Genomic DNA, 16,931 nt, shown 5'->3' with positions numbered 1-16,931 from the left:
GAATTTGTTCCATGCATTTTCAAGGAATATAAACCAGAATGCTCTCCATCATAATCATAGGCCCCAAATGGAGTCACTTCTGCTAGACCACATCACCAAATCAGGGCTTAATACCTAACCTCCTTGCAGCGTCAACCCCTCTCAGATAAATAGTATTAACTGGTCAGTCTGGAATTTTCTGATGATCATCAACATCTGTCACATGTGCCCTCTCCATCCCCCAAAGGAAGATAGGATAATTTACCTAAGACCCTTTTATCTACAGTGAAAGGTGATCTCACCTGAAATAAGCCTTCTTTTCTGCTTATAACTTTGTTATCCTGCCTTTAGAAGCCCATCGCTTTCTGTAGCCCTTTGGAAGTCTCCCCTACTTGCTAGATGAGATATTGCCTGATTCATGAATCATTTAATAAAGCCAATTAGATCTATAAAATTTAGCCAACTGAATTTTTGTTAACACAAGTGACATATTCTTAAAGGTTAGCTGTGATGTTAACACATCTAACCTGAAATCAACTCACTAAACATTTTCACACTCTGTTACATTAAATTCCACTCATCTGCCTTGAACTTTGAGTGGATCTTTTACCCATGCATGATTTTATAACATCACGTATCAGTCATTTGAGACATTGGTTTACTGAGCTATGCAGAGCTTCTAACTATTGGCATGTCTCATTATACACTATCAAAAAGAATCACAGTCATTTATATCACCACCATTCTCATCATAAAAGACTTTAAGGATTGGAAGTTGTCAAGATCACAGTGGCAGATACAAGCTTTTTGAAATTCTTTTTGCTTAAGACTAATTTTTTCATTGGCAGTAAATATTGTCAGTTATTTTCCTTGAAGTAGCAGGTTCGCTTTGTTCATTTTCAACAGTATATCTGTCAAATACCCAAGTCTGAATAGCCATACTTTGTCTGACAATTGTTTTTCAAGTAAAAATGATGTTTCATGAAAAAAAAAAGTTCAACTGACAAAGCAAACAATAGCAAAAGTGCTTTTCTCTGAGACAATCATCACACTTTGATTTGCAGCAGAAGTACTTTACGCAGAACATTGAAAATATCTGTGCCCAGGGATGGCAATTTAATAAAATTCAGTTGTTACCATTTTATCAGATAATTCTTATGTACAACTGGTTTTTTTTAACCACTGATATAATTTGATGTCACTACCATAATTCATGATAAAGTACCAGGACTTTTATCCGTCATTAATTTTGCATCACCATCACAAGAACATCAACACAATGAACAAGGCAAATAGCATCTTATTTACAATTATTACAAAAACCATTTTAATCTCGCAGAGCTCCTAAAAAGATGTCAATATCCTCAGAGGTATGCAGACCATACTTCAGGAAGCTCTGGTCTAGGCAAATCACGGTAAATCCATTTGCCTACTTGTTGCCTGGTACAATTCCAGCCAAGGAGATATGAGGAGAAATCTTTTTGGGGAGTTTTGGAAAAGTTCTCCTCACTCTTAAAAGGGATCTCAAGACTCAAAGAGAAATCTGTACACTCATGTCAATAGCAGCATTATTCACAATAGCCAAGAGGTAGAAAATCCCAAATGTCCATTGAGGCATGAATGGATAAGCAAACCCTCGTATATACACACACAATAGAATACTACTTAGCCTTAAAAAGGAAAGAAATTGGGATCCCTGGGTGGCGCAGCGGTTTGGCGCCTGCCTTTGGCCCAGGGCGCGATCCTGGAGACTCGGCATCGAATCCCACATCAGGCTCCCGGTGCATGGAGCCTGCTTCTCCCTCTGCCTATGTCTCTGCTTCTCTCTCTCTCTCACTGTGTGCCTATCATAAATAAATAAAAATAAAATTTTAAAAAAAAGGAAAGAAATTTTGACACATGCATGCCAAAGCGGATGAATCTTGAGGACACTATGCTGTGTGAAACAAGCCAGACACAAAAAGAAATACTATATGATTCCACTTATATGGCCTACCCAGAGTGGTAAAATTCATAGACAAAAAGTAGAATGGTGATTACCAGGACCCTGACATGCAGGAAATGGAGGATTATTGTGTAATGGGTAGAGAGTTTTAGTTTTGTAAGATGAATAAATTTTAGGGATTAGTTGCACAACAATGTGAACACAACAGTCCTGAACTGTATACTTAAAAATAAACGTGGTAAATTTTATGCTGTGTGTATTTTACTGCAATAAACATATTTAAGATTTTTAGATCAAATAAAATTATTAAGAAGGGTCTCATGGATAAAATAGGTGACAGGGATTAAGGAGTGCACTTGTGACGAGCACTGGGTGACGTGTAGGACTGTTGGATCACTATATTGTATACCAGAAACTAATATAACACTGTATGTTAACTGGACTTAAGATAAAAATTTAATTAAAAAGGGATCTTAAAATAAGAAAATAGATACCAATTCTAGCCTTTGGTTGATGATGTGTGGAGAGGTGATGCTAAAGCCATACTGCAGTCTTGAGAAGTTGAACTCCAATATTTTGAAGATAAGAGAGGAGAAGGAGGAAATAATGGAAGAGCCTGAATCTTGATAACATGATTAAGATCCTAAATTAACCAACCTTGGCACCTCCTACTGCCAATCATACTATGTAAGTTAACACATTTTCCTTTTTCCTTAGGAAATATTCAGTGGGATATTCTGTTACTTGTAGCTAAAAGCATTCTCACTGATACCAAGAGAAAAGTATCAAAAGAAGCAAACAATGAGCTTAGCCGTTCCTCTGCCCCTTGATCACGGTACAGTCTTGGGAAAATCATTTCACTGCTCCCTGCTGTTCAAGGTGGAAGATGGATTCGATATCTACGGACACTTCCTATGACTTTTAACAGATTTGCTATTATATATGCTGGAAGTTGGATATATCATAAAATTTCGCTTATCCGCATTGGCCTTTTATGGCTAAGTAAGTATTGAGATTTATTCCTCTTAGATCTAGGTAGTTTATCTGCCTGTCACTGACTTTCCTGGACTACTCGGAGGATTGACTTGTTTTCGGAAGCTTGAAATGACAGGTGTGGTTACCTTATGTCAGAGTGCATGTTATGCAGACGCCTGCCACATGGGCATGGTGATGAAGACCTCCTCTCCACAAGAAATCTCGGAACTTGTGTGAATTATATAGCCTTTATCTCCCTATTGGGAAAGTTCTGAGACCTAAAGTATGGAGGGCTATAACAAGTGGGATGCAGGTACCTGGGTGGCTCAGTCAAGTAAGCATCTGCCTTTGGCTCAGGTCATGATCTACACATACACACACACTTGAGCTCTCTCACTCTCTCTCTCAAAAAAAAAAAAAAAGTGTCTCCGTGGCACATTGGCCAAGGCCACCAAAATTCCATAGGAGCACACCTGATTGACAATACCATTTAAGAAATGAGATTGTTCAATTACGATATTATAAATGTTTGGTGCTGGCAAGTTTAGTGTACAGTCAAGTTTTGCTAAGAAATTCTCCCCAGCAAAGCAGGAAGGTATTGACTCTTCTAGCTCTAGACATAGAGATTGATTCTCCAAGTCCAGGAGAGTTAAGAACTTTTCTTAATCAGAGAATCTTCGAAATTCCAGTGATCTCCCCTTACCGGCAGGATTCTTTGTCTGAGTAGGTGTTCAATGTATCTTTGAGTTCCTCCTGTCCATCTCCCCCACCTTACCTCCAGAGCAGACAGGCAACTAAATAGGTTTGTTCTGGCTGGAGTCAGAAGGAATAAAGATGGTCTTCATGTTCACGGCAACTCCCAGCTCCTTTGGAAATACCTCAGAAATGGTGTTTAAAATTTCCTGCGGTAGGGTACTCCAACAGCATAAGGTCTCGAAAGCTGAGTCCTATCTGATTCCTATTATAATTCTTTCCTTGTCCATCACCTCCACCACACTGAGTGACTTGAGGAAGGAAACTATCTTTATTCCTTTCTGGCACTATCTGGTCGTAACAGAGAATCATTAGATTTTTTTTTTTTAATAAATGAAAGAGTGTCTGAATTCATTAATGAATGAAAAAGCAAACCAGTTCCTTTGTGTGGGATTATCTGTTGTTTTCTTGTGCCTTGAATTTTCCCTTCTTTTTTTTTTTAATTTTTTTTATTATTTATTTATGACAGTCATACAGAGAGAGAGAGAGAGGCAGAGACATAGGCAGAAGGAGAAGCAGGCTCCATGCACCGGGAGCCCGACGTGGGATTCGATCCCGGGTCTCCAGGATCGCGCCCTGGGCCAAAGGCAGGCGCCAAACCGCTGTGCCACCCAGGGATCCCCGAATTTTCCCTTCTTTTAGTAGTAGCAGCTTTCTTCCTTTCTCCCATGTGGTTCTGGTGGGGCTGCGGTTCAGTACCCGACCAGACCCGATCCAAGCCAATCAGGATAGTCCTCATCACTCACCACAGGGATTGGTCCTTGGACCAGGTATGCGACTCAAGCAGAACCAACCAGTTCCCTGGCATTTGGATACAGGGAGAAAGGTATTGTCTCTGCTACTGAGGCCACCAGATTATATATTCCTGGGGAAGCCCATGGTTCCATCTTTTCTTGCACAAGAAGTAGCTTCTCTACAGAATACAATATAGAAAACCCAGAGAGAAGCAAAGAGGTGGGGCTTGGGGAGGAGATGAGAATAAGAAAGACTGAGATGTAAAGAGACTCAATTATATTCCTTGTAACCCTGATTCTTTTGTCAAGTCCCTTCATCCCATCCTTTCCATGTTTTGCCTCCCGTTTTTCCCCTTCTAGTAGTCTATGTGGGAGTCAAATGTCTTTCTTCCTCAAGCTAGCCTGACGCCACCTGGAGTTTAAACCCTGTTCGAAGGCATATGCCTCTTAAACCTGTCCCAGATTATGACGAGACAGTGAAGAAAGGGAAAGAGAAAGAAGGCTTGGGAAAGACAGAAGGAAAAGGAAGAAATCAGATGTACTCTCCCACTTTACACTTTTACCTTATGCCCAGTCAATTAGAGTGAGGAGAAAAACAGAGATGGAAGACATCGTGGCATTTTGGAGATGCTAGAGAATTGGGACATTAGCTAGTCGGTCCAGGATTTCTCAGCGTCAGCACTATTGACATTTGGGGCTGGGTAGCTGGGGTGGGGAGAGAGCTGTCCTAATACACTATAGGATGCTCAGCAGCATTCCTGGACTCAGTACAGGTAGTGACAGGCCAGGTGTGACAACCAAAGTGTCTTCAGATACTGCCAAATGTCCACCGGAGGGCAAAATTGCCCTTGTTGAGCCCTACGGAACTAATCTGACCTCTCCATTTTACAGATGAGGAAAACAAGGCTCATAGTGGGAGGAATTTTGCCCGAGGCTGCAGAGAGTCAAAACAAGAATCTAGATTGCCCCCCAAAATTGATCATTTGATCATAAAGGCCATAATTTCAGACTGTTTTGTGTAAAGCTAACTCTGATGAAAAATAGTTTAAAAAAAATCACACAATATCTATAATACAGCAAAAGGTAAGAGAGAGCCATTGTTGGATGTGAGTGGCTCCTGGGCCGGTCTGCCCAAAGAGCATTTGCATTGGTGAGAGCACCGTGCACCGCCACCAGCAAAGGGTATTGAGGCAAAACACGTGAGTTGTCATTTTATTTGTATCAAGCTCAGGAAAACTTCTGGCGTAGTACGCAAGTCAAGGAATATTACACAACCTTTAAAAAGAACTTCTGTGACAAGCCACAATGGGGATGAAACTTGAGGACACGATGCTAAGTGCAGTAAGCCAGGCAAATACCACGTGATTCCACACAGATGAAATATCTAAAGTCGCCAACCTCATAGAAACAAAGCACAATGGCGGTTGCCAGGGCTGGGGGAGGGGAAATGTGGGGTTGCTGTACAAGGCGTATAGAGCTTCAATCATCAAGGCGAGAAGGTTCTAGAGATCCCTGCACAACAAGAGCAATATGTACTGTACACTTAAAAATGTGTTAATGGGTAGATATTATGCTGAGCCTTTACCACAATAAAAAAATAATAATAATAAAAGAACACAGGCCAAGGACTGTTGCCATTCTGTCTCCCTATTTCCTTCAGAGTCAGCTCCTATTTGGAAAAGTTTCTAGCGTTGATTGATGACAACCTGGGAACCGCAGGTCCCAAATCCCAGCCCTCATTTATTACACTCAAGTCACTGCAAAGGTACAGAATACAAAACGACTTGAAAGCCAGTGTTAATTATCACCAAAGGCCCATATTTTCAAATACAAGTGCAAATCTCATTCCTTAAACAAAACTATTCCTTATAAACACCATAAAACATTAATGCCTAGAGATCATATTGGTCAAATCCTTCCTCTTAGAGATAAGGGCCCTAAGACTCCAAGAAGTTGCAATTTTGCCCAAGGTCATCCAGCTAGTTAGTGATAAAGTCCTGCACGCAAACCAGGTCTCCTGAACCCCAGGTCAAGACGTTCTCTGCTTTACCCAACTGCTGTCCTGCTATTCCAAGAACCCCCAATATCCCACCTCCACTGATATAAATTATTGAAATGTTACTGCCATCCCAGAGAGGAATGAAAGGAGACCTCGATAAGGAAACTGCGGGGAGACATCAAAGAGGAGAGATGTGATGAAAAATAAATGAAAACTGCAGAAAAAAAAATTTTAAATTAAGAAAATTCAAAGGACTAGGGAAGGAAAATATCAGAGAGTGAGAATCAGGCCTAAAAAAAAAAAAAGACATTCACAAAGATAAGCTTCTAGTTATTCTTGGGCCCCAAGGAGTATTTGAACTGCTGCCAAAATTGCTTTTGACCTAAATGGAGAATAAAAACTATTTTCTTTATCTGCTGAGAGTAAAATCAAATTTCACGTTAGGAAGCATTGGTTTGGATGAGGTGAGCTAAAATTTTAGGGAAGAGAGTATTATTAGCCACTCTAGCATACCTGAGGCTCAAGAAGTGTTTGTTGCTAAGGGAATATCTAGATTTTACTAATCCGTATTAGTCAATTACTAATCCAGCACCGTGCCTGGAGTTCATTATTCCAGTCTTGCTTCTAAATAAACATCCTCCTCACCCCCCCTTTCTCCTACATGTACACACTCACGACTTGTGTCCTTCGCCGTGTGCTTTCACACACATGCACACGCATGCACACATCCACACGCGCACACACGCCCGGACTTGAAGCCCCTCCTTCTCCCCCTCACCCCCTTTCACACACACCCCAGGCTGAAGCGACCTGGACAAAGTCTGCTTCGGCTCCCACCCCTGTTCACTGGGCCAGTGGTGCACGTATGGGTGACTGTGCTTTTGGCTGTGAGGAAGCACCCCAAAAATAAAATGAGCTTCGAGCAATACATTTCCTCATAACAAGAGTCCTGAGACACACCTTGAAGCCCGGGGGGCTGACCTGACTTGCCCTGCAGCCCCACCCCACCCCAGCAGAGGACAGCATCCGCACACCGAGGGCCAGGGCATGGGGACAATGGGGAGACACGTGCTCACGGCCTGGAGACAAGGCCATGTGACACATGCCCACCCACTGGTCTGGGCTCCTGCTCCTGAGGCGTGGAAGGAGAAGAGAGTTGTGTGACTGGAACGGCCTGTGAGGCCTACCTCGTGGGGACTCGAATGTGGGGAGACTGTGACGAACCGGAGAAGCTTCGGCAGGGGTAGATGCTGACCTGAGGGCATTCAAGGTGTGGGAGAGGTGGAAGTAGAAGAGACAGTGGACTGTGTGACTACAGGGAGCCGGGGGTGGCAGAGAGGAGGGCACAGCCCTGGGGGTCACGCAGCTGGTCAGGGGCTCAATGCCACAGCGGAGACCCACGGTGTACTGCATGCTGGCTCACTGGATCTAAATAAATAAACTGAGAAGGGGGGGTTGACCCTCCAGGCTTAGGGAGAGATAAGAGTTAGGACTGTTCACCTCCAACCATGAGGGTCAAAACAAGGGGGAGTCCCTCAAGGGGCAGGACTGGGGAGGCCACCCCGGAGACCTGGGGACTGGAAAGACTTAATCCCTCAGACAGGAAGCGACCGCCCTGCCTGGGAGGCCTGGTTCCGTCAAATCTGAATTGCTAGGTGAAAAGGAAAACTGAAGGGTCTAGAATCCGGCAGAATGAGTTACGGGTCCATGTCCAGTGACCTACTCAAGGGCCCGGGGCTCTCCTCTGCTGGAACACCAGAGCCTGTGGGGGCAGGGATGCGTGCACACAGAGCTGCAAACGGCAGACGTGAGGAGCAAGTCCGCAAGCTCGGAGAGTCATGTGAGCTCTTCTAGACTTGCAATTCCGCTCCCTGAGGATTCAGCTTAGGGAGGGAGCTCCTGTTTCCCCCAGGCCAGGTGGGTTAAAGACGGGCTATTGCATCAGTCAGAGAGCAGTAATGCACAACCGAGGCAACTGCACATTTTTAAGTTTATTTTTAGAGACTATTAGCTATGTTATTATATGATACCTTCATATTTCATATGACAATACACTGAGCTACGGGAAGCTTCCGTGCTGGCTGAGTTGATTCAGGGAGATCTGGGCTGTGGAGCAGCTTCTCCGTGATTCTTTTGGGTGTCCTCTCCCTCTGGACTGCAGAATGGCTGCAACAGCTGCAGTGTCCAGGTGTTCACACGAGGTCCTCCCCAACAAGAACGAGGATGAAGGGCTGCCTCGTGTCTACCTCTCTATTGTCGAAAGAGAGAAGTTTTCACTACACGTGATCCTTACCCTCCCCTACAGACTTCCATGGGCTTCATCCCCTCAGCCAGAGCTGCTCACAGACGGTATTCTAGGTTCAAGGGAGCTGGGAAAGTGAGTACAGAGCCTGGCAACCTCTCTGATGGGTGGTGGGTGCCACCTGACACAAAAGAAGTCAGAATGAGCATGGGCCCCCATCAACACTGCCCCTCACAGCCATGGTGGAGGAGGGGTGAGAGATGACGTCAGAAGACAGGCTCAGGTCGAATTATGAAGGGCCTGCAGTAGGAGTTTGGGATTTATTTTATGACCATGAGAACCCAGCATAAGTCTCTGTGGTGAGAAGTCACTGGCCGGTGCTGAGATTTAGAGAAATAACTGGACACAAAGGCAGGAGAAGGTTTGAGAGAAAATGCACAAGTCAGATTGGGGCAAGGATTAGGTAGTTAGGACACTTTGGGGACCCCTGGGGGAATCAGGAGGCTGTCCCCCAACATGAGAACATGTTCAAGAATAACCAGTGTGCATATACTTGGCAAAGAGTTGAGAAACTAGGCTGTAGGCCCAGCTTTTCCACTAACCTGAGAAGGTTAATGGAAAGTACCTGAGAAGGTCACTTCCCACGCCCTACCCCCAGCCTTGGTTCCTCATCTCTAAAACGGGGTCACCGGACTAAATGCACTGCATCCCCCCTTCCTCTAGCAATCCAGGAACGCCAAGAATGGCTCACTGTAGGGGTGTTTGCTTAGGCAGATGCCATCCACCGTCTTACAAGCAAGGAAACAGGGCTGATGAGAGGCGAGTCACTCCCCACACTGCCACCAGCTGAGTGGCACCCTGTGTGTTCCCCCCAGCATCTGCTCCATCGTTAGTAATGTCTACACTTCCAAACACAATGGGGTTTATTATCATTAATGATAAGCACCGTTATTGAAAACTAGAGAAGCTCCATCTCATACCGATTATTTTGTTTCGTGCCTCACATCAAATCTCTTTCTTCCCAACACATCTTTAGTTTGCTTTAGAACACAGAAGAAAGGGCAGAAGAATGGGTCGAGTTATATCAGGGTTCTTAACCATGAGTGAACCTCCGAAATCACGTGGAGTTTTTTGTTTGGGTTTGGTTCGGTTTAGTTTTCAAAAACCAGATCCACGAACCCCAGCCCAGACCTAGAGACTCTCTGGCTGGGGGTGGGTCTGGCAATGTGAAATGTTGAAAAGTCCACCCAGAAGATTCTGATGGGCCCCCTAAATTCTCTTTATTAATTTGGTTAACAGATATACTGTGGCTCAACATCCAAAGGTCTAAAGTAGAGAGAGTTAAAGGTTTTATTCCTGCCCTAAAGGAGTTAGCAAACAGCAGAAATGAACACGGAAGCCAACACAGACTGGATGGGGTACACATACCGGGCCAGAAGCACTGGGGTTATGGGAGCCCCCGTGAGGGGCTCCCCTTCAGCCAAAGGGGGCAGGAAGTCTTCTCAAAGGAGACAGGCTTGAGTTAAGCATTAAAGGACAATCAGAAGTTCGAGGGGGTGGGATGAGGAATGCCCCAGGGAAAGGTCCAGAATCCAGAACTACTGCTCAGGCAGAGAAAGCAGAGCGGGACAGAAAGGATGGGAATGAAAAACAACAGGAACTGCCCACTTCTAATGCTCCTAGCAGCCATGTGGGAAGACACTCTCCCTCTTGACCTGCGGTGTCAAGCCTGAGGAATCACAGACGGGACTGGCTGTCGGTCTGGGGGTGAGAAGTCGGAGGATGAGGAGGAAATGCTATGGCAAGAGCCAGATGGACGGGGAGTCTGTGCAACTGTGAGCTTTTGCTGCAAACACGTGAGGCCTCCTGTCTGGAATCAGCAAGGAAATGGCAGGGAGAGGACTAAGCTTTGCAGCCAGGTCCAGCGTCTTCCTCGCCAGCCCCCCACCACACACACACACACACACACACACACACACTCACTCACACTCGTCAGGCTGCACTTAACCTTTGCACGAAGTCTCCATCCAGCCTTTTCTTTGCCCCTGGAAGCACAGCCTGATTAGATCTAGTTGGCAGGCGCGCTGACTGCGGGGGTGAAGGTCAGTCCCACAAGCACCTGTAGCCCTGACAGTGGCATTTCTCAGGAGCTACTCAAGCCCAGCCTGAGTTGCACTGAGTGATAGTCTTCTCTGAGGAGCAAAGGGATTCAGCGACCCACACTCACACTCCTTCGTCCTCTGCAGCTTCCAAGCTCTGTGATTTAGGGCCACTGGCCTCCACCGCTGGGCGGAACTTCAACACCCTGGCACTGCACCCCCAGCACTCTGACAGCTGCCCTGAACACTGCAGGACCTTGAAGGAAAGGCCCCTGGAAAGGCCCGTCCTGCACAAGCAGCCTGGAGCAAAAGCTAGGAGGTTCAGGGCTTAGACTCTAGAGTTTAGAGCCTCCCTCATTGTTGATTTGGAGTCTCCTTGTCTCTCAAAAAAAAAAATATTTAAAGGAAACATTTTTCATGGGGGCCAAACACCAATCTCTCCCAGAGCTTCCAAACACTTATGAGGCGCCACTGTTTGCCAGGTAGCCGGTATGCAGATGGTTAAGACCGGGGCACATGCTGAGACGTGGAAACAACCTCACAGCTGCTAAGCCTTCATCTGTAGCCCTCAGCTCCGTCCCTGCAGAGGCCTGGTGGAGCACCTTTGTGGCCTACTGTCTGTCCTCTTCGGAGGAAGGTTTTGCCCCTGGAAGAGAATCCGTGCAACCCACCTAAAGTGGTTCTCAGTAGGCAGGGATTATGTCCCCATCCAGGGGATATTTGGCCACGTCTGAAGACATTTTTGGTTTCCACAACTGGAGGGCTGGCCTTATGGGCCAGGGGTGCTAGTGAACATCCCACGGCACAGAGGTAGCCCCCAACAACCATGAATTGTCTGGCCCCAAATGTCAATAAGCCCGAGACTGAGAAAGCCTTGAGGTAGACTATGTAAGGGAAAGATGTGCTCTTCCTTCCTATGGCCTCCAGTTGTTTGTTTGGGTGAAGAAGACTCACAAATGCTTGCTCCCCTCACAAACCCAGAGACTGGCGGCCCAACCGCAGCATTTACAGATGCTGGGAAAACACCAAGTGACTTTCCTGAAGTCACCCAAGGTAGCCCAGTAGAACCTGGGTACTGAGCACAAGGCTACTGCGTCACGCTGTGGTCCCTCCGCTATGCCATGGTCTTTTTATTTTTTTTTTAAGATTTTATTTATTTATTCATGAGAGACATGAGGGGTGGGGCAGCAAAGACACAGGCAGAGGGAGAAGCAGGCTCCATTCAGGGAGCCCTATGCGGGACTTGATCCCAGGACTCCGGGGTCGCGCCCTGAGCCAGAGGCAGACGCTCAACCGCAGAGCCCCCCGGGCCCCCCTGTGCCATGTGCTTTCAAACCAACTCTAGTTTCGACCAAACTGTTGGTGCCACAAGTTACAATATAATGCACTACTGGAGAGGATTTTTTCTTCTTTTTCCAAGACTCTTGGAACTTTCACATTGGAACTCTGTGAGTGTGTGTGCGTGTGTGTGTTGGATGCCCCCCTCATCCCCGTAGAATAAATCTGCCCCTCTCTAAGAGGGGGGGAACTTCAAGGGATTATCCTGCCAGACCTGGATTGCAGGCAGGGTAGGTGACATGACGGCCCAAGGCTTTAGCCAGGAGCTAATGAGGAGATCAAAGAGCCTTGATGTTCTTCAATCCCCAGTATTTCTGTCTCCATACCTCTACCCTGGGTGGGAGGGGGGGGACCCCAGCACATGGAATCGCTGTGGAGTTGAACAGCTCCTAGATACAAACCCTCCAGGCCCAGGTAGCCAACTCGGATTCCTGCTCTGGCTTCTTCCAGCGGACAGAGCAATGAGGGGAGATCTCCGCTGACGGTCATGTGTGGGGTGGCCGCGTGCTGTGGGCCGAGGCCAGAGGGAAGACGCCGGCTCCGAGGCGCCGGGGGCTGGGAGGGAGGAAGCAGAGTTGGGGAGGGCGGCTGCGGGGCAGATGAGCCTTCGGTGACGGGGCGGGGGGGAACAGGGCGTTTGCCCCGAGATCTGAGACATGCAGTTGGGAAGGAGGGTGTGAACCAAGCCGCCCGGAAGGAGAGTGCAAAGGGGCAGCTGCCCAAGGCGGTAGCAGCTGGACAATTCACAGATCGTGGTCTCTGGTGAGAACATGGAACAGAACTACAGGTGGAAGTGAACTCAACTTTAAGAGCCTTTTGAGTCCACTGTCCATCCTCCAGATGAGACCAGAGAGCACAGCGGGATGAGGGGATAGGTTCTGGGAAGAGACGGTTCTGCAGATCCAGGGTTGAGACCCCATATGTATGTCCAGTTTGCTCATGTACCCTGTTGGCCTTCTATCCGTCCAGCACACAGTGAACCTCTGTCTGCTACAAGGTTCAGGGACCCTCCAACAATGGTCTAGAGATGGCGCCCGAGGTGCTAGACCCCAAGGACCCCTTGGGGAATCTTTTGGGGTGCCACATGGTATAAGGGACCCATCTATGCCAGGGTCACCTGATAGAAGCCAGACTCTGAGGAGGACAAAGAGCCTCCTGAGAGGAAAACTCCTCTGAGTGATGGAAAAGTCTGGAATGGTGGGTTAGGCCAGACCAGGCAGCAAGGCTGTAGTGCCAAATGGGAGGGATGGGTTCTTTCCAATTGAGACTATTAATCATCCCTCCTCCCCGGCACCCTGGTACTTGGCCTCTGCCCTGGTGTGTACGTGCTTCAGGGAGAAGAAACCTGGACAGTCAAACGACAAGAACCAGTTCTCTCTGGGCTCTGGCTCCCGTGCTGGAGGAAGGACCCCATGGGGGCTTCTATTCTCCCACTCCTCCCCCAAAACACAGACCTAGCCAATTTGAAGAAGAAGATCATTTTATATCAGTTGAGAGAGAGAAAAGGGTTCACGTGAGCTGGAGAGAGATGTTGGCAAACCCCAAAAAAGTCACAAAGAGCAAATCCCAAAGGTCAAGATGCAGTTAGCACCACCTCAAGATGCAGTTAGCACCAGCACCAGGACAACTAACAACATGCACTTTGGAGTGAGACAGAGATGCAGTTCCACCTCCTGGGCCTGCTGCCTCTCTGCCCTTGGGAAGTTCACTTAACCTGTAAGAGCGTTCTTGTAAAGACTTAATGAGATCATTCCTGTAACATACTTAGCACTGTTGCCATAGACTTAAGTACTTGTGTCTCCCCAGAATTCACATGTCAAATCCTAATGCCTAACGTGATATTTGGAAGTTGGGGCCTTTGGGAGGTGATTAGGCCATGAGAGTGGAGCTCTCATGAATAGGATTGCATCTTTATGAAAGAGGCCCCAGAGAGCTCCCTTGCCCTTCTACCATGCAAAGACCAGAAGGAACACAGCCGTCTACGAACTAGGCAAAGGGTCCTCGCCAGGTACCAAATCTGCCTCCGCCCTGATCTTGGGTTTTCCTGCCACAGAAGTGTAAGAAAAAGTTTCTATTGTTTATAAGACCCCCAGTCCGTAGTAACTCTCAAAAAAGGTGTAGATGTCGTCATCACCGGTGGCTAAATGTCATTGGTGGCATTGAGATTAGGGGACTGGAGGCTGGCCAGGAAAGCATGGAACTCCAGGTGGGCCTGGATGATGACCAACACCCAAGAAAGTCGGAGCAGTGGGGCTGGTGGCCAAGGTGGGGAGAGCATGGCAAAAGGGCCAGCAGGGACAATTCCGTGTTCCAAAAGAACTCTCACAAAGCCAGAGGAAGAGGAAACTCTAGGCCAATCAATTCAATAAGTATCACTGGGGGAAGTAAAGCTGAGGTCCTGCCGATCGGCCTGACTCAGTAGATCCAATGACAAACTGGACCCTTCATAGGATTCACAAGGCCCAGAGGGTATTAAGAATGCTGATTTTGGGATCCCTGGGTGGCGCAGCGGTTTGGCGCCTGCCTTTGGCCCAGGGCGCGATCCTGGAGACCCGGGATCGAATCCCACGTCGGGCTCCCGGTGCATGGAGCCTGCTTCTCCCTCTGCCTGTGTCTCTGCCTCTCTCTCTCTCTCTCTGTGACTATCATAAATAAATAAAAATTAAAACAAAATTAAAAAGAAAAAGAATGCTGATTTTTAAAAAATAGACACAAATGTCTCTTAAACCTATAAAAAGATGTTCAGCCACGTGATAAAAAGAAAAGTGCAAGGGATGGCTGGGCAGCTCAGTCAGTTAAGCCCCCAACTCTTGTTCGGCTCAGGTTATGATCTCAGGGTTGTGAGATTGAGCCCCACATGGGGCTCTACACTGAGCTGAAACATGCTTAAGATTCTCTCTCTCCACCCCCCATGCCATCATGCTTTCTCTCTAAAATAAAAAAAAAGGAGAAGAAAAAGGGAAATAAAGAAAAGTACAAGAAGCTATAATCAGAAGGACAAGAAATATAAGTTTAAGAACACATGAGCAATCCTGTAGATTGTTTGCAGGGAGTTAAATTGGGTATATTCTCTGTGGAGGGTGGTTTACAACAACTAGCAAAACTCCAAACGCATGCATATGCCCTTGGATACAACAATTCTACTTCTAGGAATGTATTCTCCTGTTGTACTTGTCACATATGTGCAAAATAATCTATGCACAAGATTGTTCACTACAGCACCGTTTCTCATAGAAAAAAAAAAAAAGGAAAAACCTAAATGCTGAGTAAATAAGTTATAGCCATTACAAGATGCAGCCACTAAAAAGATTAGTAAGGTGCTCTGTGTGCTATGAAATGAACTCCAAGAAAACAATAGAACTTCTGTCTACTAGGACATCAATATGAAAAAGAAAAGAAAAAGAAGGGGCACACACACACACACGCACACACACACAAGCACCTTCAAGGAGCTACACTGTTGGACTTAGGATAGAAAGGACCACAACTGACCTGCAGCCTAGTGTTCCCATTTTCCTCTGAGATCTTGGCCATTCAGGCCTCTGAGCTCTAGCTTCAACTGTGAAATGGAGCTAAGAATAACCACTTTAGAAGGTTGCCTTGAGGTTTAAATTTAGAATTCGATGTGTGTTTATACTAAATGGTATATTAAACTCTTATTGTAGGAATCAGATAACAGATGGTCCGTATCTACTACACAATAATCATTTAAACCATTATATAAATTTTTGAAGAGCCACTTCATTGAGCTTTAATTGACATGTAAAAAGCTGTACACATTTAAGGGATACAACTTGATGAGTTTGGTGATAGCTACACCCCTGTAAAATCATCACCACCATCAAGGCCATTGACATATCCATCATCTCCCCAAGTTTTCTCCCCCCACCCCGTGTGTGTGTGTGTGTGTGTGTGTGTGTGTGGTAAGAATGCTTTCCATAAGCTCTATCACCTTAGAAAACTTTAAATATACAATGCAGTACTGCTACCTATGTGCACCATACCACAGAGTTGATCTCCAGAACTTGTCTTCAATAACCGAAACTTTGTGTCCTTTGACCATTGCTGCCCCCTTCCCCCTCTGCCCAGTCCCTGGCAACCACCCTTCTTCTCTCTGCTTCTAGGAATTTGACTACTTTAGATTCCAAGTCTAAGTGAGATTATGCAATATTTGTCTTTCTGTGTCTGGCTGATTTCACTCAGCATAAAGTCCTCCAGGTACACCTGTGTTGTCCCAAATGACAGGATTTTCCTCGTTTTTAAGGCTGCATAAAATTCTTGACTACATATTTTAATGGCCTTTCTCTTTTTTAAGCCATATAAATTTGCCTACTTTCCTCAACACCCTCTCCTTTTTCACTGCATTGCTATATACCCAAATTGAGTTTTCAGTTTGCAGAGACTAGAATTTATGTCTACCCTGCCACATGGGAGACAAAACTATCAGTAAAATATGGGAGAAACCATACCAGGGAAGGCAGTAATCAAGAGTTAATAAAAATATGATCTATGCAATGCCACCAGTTCAGTTATTGGTGTGACAGGAGAGGTGGGGGTCTACCCAGGGTTTCATTTGTGCTCACAGATTTACTTACTGTCTAGCCTGGCTGAGAAACCAGGTACCAAGAAGTGTGAAGATGATTTTCAGTAGTTACTCCTCAGATGGGAGTCAACCTTCCCAGAAACATCTGGTTAATCAATTCAATAATCAATTGTTGATGGGTCTCAAATACCGAAGGAGTCAGGATATCTGGGGACAGCACTTTCTCCATTCTTCTCATTTATAACATTGGTGGGAAATGGGGGTCCTTTAAAGAAAAATAATAATAAAACAGGGAAAGAGAAGAGACATCATGGACCACCCTCG

Source organism: Vulpes vulpes, chromosome 5, assembly GCF_048418805.1.
Source record: "Vulpes vulpes isolate BD-2025 chromosome 5, VulVul3, whole genome shotgun sequence".
Taxonomy (NCBI): domain Eukaryota; kingdom Metazoa; phylum Chordata; class Mammalia; order Carnivora; family Canidae; genus Vulpes; species Vulpes vulpes.
The sequence above is the reverse complement of the archived record's forward strand: the minus strand, read 5'-3'. Positions refer to the sequence as shown.